Below are 8954 nucleotides of genomic sequence, written 5' to 3'. Positions count from 1 at the left end.
AATTGTGCCGCCACACACACCCGAGTGCAGGTGTCTTCTGCACAGACTGCGGGCCTCGCTCTTCTGAATGCCGCTAGCTCGCCACCCACCCACGGGTGAACCTGGTCAGGGTGCTTTCTCTCAGGGGCAGACTCTGATCCGGGCGGGCTACCGGTGTGTCTCTGTTTGCTCCTTTCTTTCTTCCATTTCGGGAAAGGCTTCCCTACTGGGTGTGGAAATCTCCTATGCCTTTCCTCGCCTATTCTGTCAGCTTTCAAATTCTCTTTCAGTTGCCACCCTCACAGATGGATTAGGAAACTCTTTCCGGTGCACTCATTAGTGAAATGACCTCAATGACGCTGGAATCCAATATCTAATCGCCGATTGTTAGCGAGTCCACACGCCAGGGTGGTCGGGGTCCAATGCAGCCCCGGCCAGGCCCAGGCCCCTTGGACTGGGCCACAGGAGGACACAGAGGAGGGTCCCGGCCCCCACGAAGCGGTGCCGGCAGTTCTCCAAGGGCTCGGGGGTTTTCCAGAGGGAGGAGATGGAGGGGACTGATTTCTTCAGCGCCCCACAAACCACGCCACCCCACCCCACCCATGGGACACATCCCGAGAGAGAGAGAGACGCCCCATACACTCGCTCCCCTCCCCCGTGCGCTGTGCCCCAGCCCTGGCCCGGGGGAACAGGCGGCCGCCCGGCCACAGGGTGGGGGGAGCAGCTGAAAGGGGTTGTGGGGGAGGGCGGCCCCTGGCTGGGGTCAAAGGGCGAGCGCCCCGCCCGCCCGCGCGCAGTCAGCGGCGCTGGGGGTGGGGGCGGGGAGGTGAAGGAGGCCAGGCGAGGAGAGGAGGGGGGCTGGAAGGTCTCCACCTTGGCGGGTCCAGCCGTGGAGGCGCATCTTGTGTGAGTGTGAGTGAGAGACTGAGTGTGAGTGTGTGTGTATAGAGAGACAGCCCCCAACCCCGGCCCGCCGCTCCCTGCCCGCCCCGCCTGTCACCCCCGTCCCTGGGAGCCCGCCGGACCCGGCCGGCGAACTCAACAGGCCCGGCCCGGCGCGGGTCAGCGCCGGCGCGGGGCCTGGGGCGGGAGGAGGCGGCGGGGAAGCGCAGAGAGGCTCCGCTTCTTGAGCGGGGCAGGGGCGCCCTCCGCCGTCCACGGCCACACCACCCCGAACGCGCCCGATCTCGGAAGCTAAGCAGGGTCGGGCCTGGTTAGAACTTGGATGGGAGACCGCCGGGGAATACCGGGTGCCGTAGGCTTCTTCTTCTTCTTCTTTTTTTTTTTTTTTGCCTCTGGTTCTGTCGCGTTTCTGGGAGTGCGGGGGCGGCCCCGGGTGGGGGTGACCCCCACCCTCAGCGCCCGCCGCGGTGCCTGGCGCCCCAGCCCGCACTGTGGGGCCTCCTCTTGTCCCGAGCCGCGACACCGCCGCCACGCGGCAGCATGCGTGGCTTCTGGACTGTCAGGTCTCAGACCAAAGGTCTGCTCTGTGGGAACCGACACGCTGGAGGAAACCTTGAGAGTCTGAGAGGGGAGGGAGTTGCAGAAGAAGGCCAGGATGTCATTTTGAGGGAGTATGTGACCAGAACTCGTCCCGTTGCTTTTGGGGTTCTATGGGCTACACGCAGGAATCTTTGGTGGTGGCACCTGATGTTGGGGGATCCGGAGTCACACCCAGACCTGCTCCACAGGCCTCCTTTGACTTTTCTCTTCGGATTCATTATTTTTAAAAAGTGTCTCTTATCTCTAGTATTGCATTTTCTTTTCTCTCTCTTTTCAAGCAGATGATGGGAGTCCAAGTATTAAGGTGACATGTGTTGCCCGTGCCCCCCTACCCCCTGTGTTCTTATTCATTTACCTCTCATGTTGTTCCAGCGTATTGTGGGGGCACCAATGTTAAGGTCGGGTACATCGCCCTCTCCCCGCCTCCCCCCTCGGGTCAGAGCTTCAAGTGCGCCCATCCCCCAGTGGGTGCGCACCCACCCCGTTCCTAAGGGATGTGTATGCCCATCCCCTCCCCACGCCCGCCCGACACCCACCCGATGAAGGTGATTCCTCTGTGTCCACTTAGGTGTCCATCGGTTCGTACCCATTTGCCGGTGAGCGCGAGCACGTGGTGCTCGTGTGTCCATTCTTGGGATACCTGGCTTACTGGAACGGGTTCCAGCTCTGGCCAGGAGAACCACGAGAGGTGCCCTCTCACCGCTGTTCCTCACAGCCGAATAGCACTCCGTGGTGTCCACGCGCCACATTTTATTGACGCACTCGTGGGTCGATGGGCACTCGGGTCACTTCCAGGTCTTTGCGATTGTGACTTGTGCCCTGACTCTAACCCTAACCCTTACCCAGCCCGTCTCCTCCTCGGCCCCTGCCTGACTGACTCCTTCCCGCCCGGCCTGTCACCTGTCACCTGTCACCGTCCTCGGCCCCTGCCTGACGGGGCTCCTCCGTCGCCTGGGCCTTCCAAGGGCTTGGTGTGGACGCTGCTTCCAGGACGCCCTCCCAGGAACCCGGTAGCAGGGTGGCCGCAGCGTCTCGCGCAACCCAACCGTCCGCCTGCCGCCCTCGCTAAGTGGCCTGCGGGGGACGTGCTCCCGCTGTGCCGCGGGGGCCCAGCCTGGTGTCTTCTCTGAGGCCCCGCGGCTGCCACTCCCCGCAAGGGGGGAGCCGCGGAGGTGGGGACCGGCTCCTCATGGGGACGTACACCCAGCTCTCCACGTCGGATTCCGGGGCTCTCTGTCCTGCCAGAAGGCCCAGCTGGCCTGCGGGTCCTTAGAGTGGCAAAAACATCCGAAAACTGAGATTGAGGGTCCGGTGGGTGTCTGCACTTTTGTGCTGGGCACCCCAGGGAGGCCCGGGGGCTGGCTGGACAACGCGGTCTGCTGGGCTGGGGGGGGGTTTGGAGGAGCAACTGATGCCCTTTGCACTTTGGGTAGCAAGTGTCTGAGGTGTCTCTGGGCCCTGCGCCATGTGGGGGCGGGGGCGGGGGCAGGGTGGGAGGAGGAGGAGGAGGAGGAGGAGGAGGAGGAGGAGGAGGAGGAGGCGGGAAGGGCCGTGGCCTGCAGTCGTGTTCCCCGGGGTGGCACAGCATGTGGCTTCTTCCACGGGCTGCTTGGCCTGGGCTCCCTGCACCTGGGCCTTTGGAGGACTGGCCCTGTGCTTGCCAACACTTCCTGCAGGGACCCAGAGCTGGGAGGTTGCATCTCTCAGCCCTGGGTCGGGCAGAGCCCCAGCGGGCCATGCCCACAACCTCTCTCAGCACGGGTCCCCCAGAAGGCTCCTTTGGGACCAGGATTCTCTTGCGGGTGACTCTTTAAGGTCTGGCCCCTGGATGGAGGGGCACCAGGAGTAGAGGAGCAGGAAGGGGAAGGGGGTGGCCATGCGAGGGGACACTTTCAGGCCAAGTCCCAGCTTCAGCCTGATCCTCCTAGGAACCCCGGGGTGGACATCACACCTCCTGGTTGCCCCGCTCTGAGACAAGGAGCCGGGCTTCGCATTCCCACAGCAGCCAGTCGTGGGCTGAGGACACCTGGGGCGTTGGGAACTCCCTGGCTTCTCCTTGGTTTAACATCTGGAGCTGCTTGGGAATTGTGCCGCCACACACACCCGAGTGCAGGTGTCTTCTGCACAGACTGCGGGCCTCGCTCTTCTGAATGCCGCTAGCTCGCCACCCACCCACGGGTGAACCTGGTCAGGGTGCTTTCTCTCAGGGGCAGACTCTGATCCGGGCGGGCTACCGGTGTGTCTCTGTTTGCTCCTTTCTTTCTTCCATTTCGGGAAAGGCTTCCCTACTGGGTGTGGAAATCTCCTATGCCTTTCCTCGCCTATTCTGTCAGCTTTCAAATTCTCTTTCAGTTGCCACCCTCACAGATGGATTAGGAAACTCTTTCCGGTGCACTCATTAGTGAAATGACCTCAATGACGCTGGAATCCAATATCTAATCGCCGATTGTTAGCGAGTCCACACGCCAGGGTGGTCGGGGTCCAATGCAGCCCCGGCCAGGCCCAGGCCCCTTGGACTGGGCCACAGGAGGACACAGAGGAGGGTCCCGGCCCCCACGAAGCGGTGCCGGCAGTTCTCCAAGGGCTCGGGGGTTTTCCAGAGGGAGGAGATGGAGGGGACTGATTTCTTCAGCGCCCCACAAACCACGCCACCCCACCCCACCCATGGGACACATCCCGAGAGAGAGAGAGACGCCCCATACACTCGCTCCCCTCCCCCGTGCGCTGTGCCCCAGCCCTGGCCCGGGGGAACAGGCGGCCGCCCGGCCACAGGGTGGGGGGAGCAGCTGAAAGGGGTTGTGGGGGAGGGCGGCCCCTGGCTGGGGTCAAAGGGCGAGCGCCCCGCCCGCCCGCGCGCAGTCAGCGGCGCTGGGGGTGGGGGCGGGGAGGTGAAGGAGGCCAGGCGAGGAGAGGAGGGGGGCTGGAAGGTCTCCACCTTGGCGGGTCCAGCCGTGGAGGCGCATCTTGTGTGAGTGTGAGTGAGAGACTGAGTGTGAGTGTGTGTGTATAGAGAGACAGCCCCCAACCCCGGCCCGCCGCTCCCTGCCCGCCCCGCCTGTCACCCCCGTCCCTGGGAGCCCGCCGGACCCGGCCGGCGAACTCAACAGGCCCGGCCCGGCGCGGGTCAGCGCCGGCGCGGGGCCTGGGGCGGGAGGAGGCGGCGGGGAAGCGCAGAGAGGCTCCGCTTCTTGAGCGGGGCAGGGGCGCCCTCCGCCGTCCACGGCCACACCACCCCGAACGCGCCCGATCTCGGAAGCTAAGCAGGGTCGGGCCTGGTTAGAACTTGGATGGGAGACCGCCGGGGAATACCGGGTGCCGTAGGCTTCTTCTTCTTCTTCTTTTTTTTTTTTTTGCCTCTGGTTCTGTCGCGTTTCTGGGAGTGCGGGGGCGGCCCCGGGTGGGGGTGACCCCCACCCTCAGCGCCCGCCGCGGTGCCTGGCGCCCCAGCCCGCACTGTGGGGCCTCCTCTTGTCCCGAGCCGCGACACCGCCGCCACGCGGCAGCATGCGTGGCTTCTGGACTGTCAGGTCTCAGACCAAAGGTCTGCTCTGTGGGAACCGACACGCTGGAGGAAACCTTGAGAGTCTGAGAGGGGAGGGAGTTGCAGAAGAAGGCCAGGATGTCATTTTGAGGGAGTATGTGACCAGAACTCGTCCCGTTGCTTTTGGGGTTCTATGGGCTACACGCAGGAATCTTTGGTGGTGGCACCTGATGTTGGGGGATCCGGAGTCACACCCAGACCTGCTCCACAGGCCTCCTTTGACTTTTCTCTTCGGATTCATTATTTTTAAAAAGTGTCTCTTATCTCTAGTATTGCATTTTCTTTTCTCTCTCTTTTCAAGCAGATGATGGGAGTCCAAGTATTAAGGTGACATGTGTTGCCCGTGCCCCCCTACCCCCTGTGTTCTTATTCATTTACCTCTCATGTTGTTCCAGCGTATTGTGGGGGCACCAATGTTAAGGTCGGGTACATCGCCCTCTCCCCGCCTCCCCCCTCGGGTCAGAGCTTCAAGTGCGCCCATCCCCCAGTGGGTGCGCACCCACCCCGTTCCTAAGGGATGTGTATGCCCATCCCCTCCCCACGCCCGCCCGACACCCACCCGATGAAGGTGATTCCTCTGTGTCCACTTAGGTGTCCATCGGTTCGTACCCATTTGCCGGTGAGCGCGAGCACGTGGTGCTCGTGTGTCCATTCTTGGGATACCTGGCTTACTGGAACGGGTTCCAGCTCTGGCCAGGAGAACCACGAGAGGTGCCCTCTCACCGCTGTTCCTCACAGCCGAATAGCACTCCGTGGTGTCCACGCGCCACATTTTATTGACGCACTCGTGGGTCGATGGGCACTCGGGTCACTTCCAGGTCTTTGCGATTGTGACTTGTGCCCTGACTCTAACCCTAACCCTTACCCAGCCCGTCTCCTCCTCGGCCCCTGCCTGACTGACTCCTTCCCGCCCGGCCTGTCACCTGTCACCTGTCACCGTCCTCGGCCCCTGCCTGACGGGGCTCCTCCGTCGCCTGGGCCTTCCAAGGGCTTGGTGTGGACGCTGCTTCCAGGACGCCCTCCCAGGAACCCGGTAGCAGGGTGGCCGCAGCGTCTCGCGCAACCCAACCGTCCGCCTGCCGCCCTCGCTAAGTGGCCTGCGGGGGACGTGCTCCCGCTGTGCCGCGGGGGCCCAGCCTGGTGTCTTCTCTGAGGCCCCGCGGCTGCCACTCCCCGCAAGGGGGGAGCCGCGGAGGTGGGGACCGGCTCCTCATGGGGACGTACACCCAGCTCTCCACGTCGGATTCCGGGGCTCTCTGTCCTGCCAGAAGGCCCAGCTGGCCTGCGGGTCCTTAGAGTGGCAAAAACATCCGAAAACTGAGATTGAGGGTCCGGTGGGTGTCTGCACTTTTGTGCTGGGCACCCCAGGGAGGCCCGGGGGCTGGCTGGACAACGCGGTCTGCTGGGCTGGGGGGGGGGTTTGGAGGAGCAACTGATGCCCTTTGCACTTTGGGTAGCAAGTGTCTGAGGTGTCTCTGGGCCCTGCGCCATGTGGGGGCGGGGGCGGGGGCAGGGTGGGAGGAGGAGGAGGAGGAGGAGGAGGAGGAGGAGGAGGAGGCGGGAAGGGCCGTGGCCTGCAGTCGTGTTCCCCGGGGTGGCACAGCATGTGGCTTCTTCCACGGGCTGCTTGGCCTGGGCTCCCTGCACCTGGGCCTTTGGAGGACTGGCCCTGTGCTTGCCAACACTTCCTGCAGGGACCCAGAGCTGGGAGGTTGCATCTCTCAGCCCTGGGTCGGGCAGAGCCCCAGCGGGCCATGCCCACAACCTCTCTCAGCACGGGTCCCCCAGAAGGCTCCTTTGGGACCAGGATTCTCTTGCGGGTGACTCTTTAAGGTCTGGCCCCTGGATGGAGGGGCACCAGGAGTAGAGGAGCAGGAAGGGGAAGGGGGTGGCCATGCGAGGGGACACTTTCAGGCCAAGTCCCAGCTTCAGCCTGATCCTCCTAGGAACCCCGGGGTGGACATCACACCTCCTGGTTGCCCCGCTCTGAGACAAGGAGCCGGGCTTCGCATTCCCACAGCAGCCAGTCGTGGGCTGAGGACACCTGGGGCGTTGGGAACTCCCTGGCTTCTCCTTGGTTTAACATCTGGAGCTGCTTGGGAATTGTGCCGCCACACACACCCGAGTGCAGGTGTCTTCTGCACAGACTGCGGGCCTCGCTCTTCTGAATGCCGCTAGCTCGCCACCCACCCACGGGTGAACCTGGTCAGGGTGCTTTCTCTCAGGGGCAGACTCTGATCCGGGCGGGCTACCGGTGTGTCTCTGTTTGCTCCTTTCTTTCTTCCATTTCGGGAAAGGCTTCCCTACTGGGTGTGGAAATCTCCTATGCCTTTCCTCGCCTATTCTGTCAGCTTTCAAATTCTCTTTCAGTTGCCACCCTCACAGATGGATTAGGAAACTCTTTCCGGTGCACTCATTAGTGAAATGACCTCAATGACGCTGGAATCCAATATCTAATCGCCGATTGTTAGCGAGTCCACACGCCAGGGTGGTCGGGGTCCAATGCAGCCCCGGCCAGGCCCAGGTCCCTTGGACTGGGCCACAGGAGGACACAGAGGAGGGTCCCGGCCCCCAGGAAGCGGTGCCGGCAGTTCTCCAAGGGCTCGGGGGTTTTCCAGAGGGAGGAGATGGAGGGGACTGATTTCTTCAGCGCCCCACAAACCACGCCACCCCACCCCACCCATGGGACACATCCCGAGAGAGAGAGAGACGCCCCATACACTCGCTCCCCTCCCCCGTGCGCTGTGCCCCAGCCCTGGCCCGGGGGAACAGGCGGCCGCCCGGCCACAGGGTGGGGGGAGCAGCTGAAAGGGGTTGTGGGGGAGGGCGGCCCCTGGCTGGGGTCAAAGGGCGAGCGCCCCGCCCGCCCGTGCGCAGTCAGCGGCGCTGGGGGTGGGGGCGGGGAGGTGAAGGAGGCCAGGCGAGGAGAGGAGGGGGGCTGGAAGGTCTCCACCTTGGCGGGTCCAGCCGTGGAGGCGCATCTTGTGTGAGTGTGAGTGAGAGACTGAGTGTGAGTGTGTGTGTATAGAGAGACAGCCCCCAACCCCGGCCCGCCGCTCCCTGCCCGCCCCGCCTGTCACCCCCGTCCCTGGGAGCCCGCCGGACCCGGCCGGCGAACTCAACAGGCCCGGCCCGGCGCGGGTCAGCGCCGGCGCGGGGCCTGGGGCGGGAGGAGGCGGCGGGGAAGCGCAGAGAGGCTCCGCTTCTTGAGCGGGGCAGGGGCGCCCTCCGCCGTCCACGGCCACACCACCCCGAACGCGCCCGATCTCGGAAGCTAAGCAGGGTCGGGCCTGGTTAGAACTTGGATGGGAGACCGCCGGGGAATACCGGGTGCCGTAGGCTTCTTCTTCTTCTTCTTTTTTTTTTTTTTGCCTCTGGTTCTGTCGCGTTTCTGGGAGTGCGGGGGCGGCCCCGGGTGGGGGTGACCCCCACCCTCAGCGCCCGCCGCGGTGCCTGGCGCCCCAGCCCGCACTGTGGGGCCTCCTCTTGTCCCGAGCCGCGACACCGCCGCCACGCGGCAGCATGCGTGGCTTCTGGACTGTCAGGTCTCAGACCAAAGGTCTGCTCTGTGGGAACCGACACGCTGGAGGAAACCTTGAGAGTCTGAGAGGGGAGGGAGTTGCAGAAGAAGGCCAGGATGTCATTTTGAGGGAGTATGTGACCAGAACTCGTCCCGTTGCTTTTGGGGTTCTATGGGCTACACGCAGGAATCTTTGGTGTTGGCACCTGATGTTGGGGGATCCGGAGTCACACCCAGACCTGCTCCACAGGCCTCCTTTGACTTTTCTCTTCGGATTCATTATTTTTAAAAAGTGTCTCTTATCTCTAGTATTGCATTTTCTTTTCTCTCTCTTTTCAAGCAGATGATGGGAGTCCAAGTATTAAGGTGACATGTGTTGCCCGTGCCCCCCTACCCCCTGTGTTCTTATTC

The 8954-nt window shown here is 63.5% G+C and overlaps 3 pseudogenes; all 3 read left to right on the top strand.

The window, feature by feature from the left end:
* The first annotated feature begins 1132 nt into the window (after nt 1–1132).
* LOC142872679 (uncharacterized) lies at nt 1133–1241 on the top strand (annotated as a pseudogene).
* Nucleotides 1242–4697: 3456 nt separating this feature from the next.
* Nucleotides 4698–4806, top strand: LOC142872677 (uncharacterized; annotated as a pseudogene).
* Nucleotides 4807–8256: 3450 nt separating this feature from the next.
* Nucleotides 8257–8365, top strand: LOC142872676 (uncharacterized; annotated as a pseudogene).
* Nucleotides 8366–8954: the final 589 nt, after the last annotated feature.

Source organism: Microcebus murinus, chromosome 8 (assembly GCF_040939455.1).
Source record: "Microcebus murinus isolate Inina chromosome 8, M.murinus_Inina_mat1.0, whole genome shotgun sequence".
Lineage (NCBI taxonomy): Eukaryota > Metazoa > Chordata > Mammalia > Primates > Cheirogaleidae > Microcebus > Microcebus murinus.
Note: the sequence above shows the minus strand (reverse complement) of the source record. Positions and strands in the feature narration are given on the sequence as shown.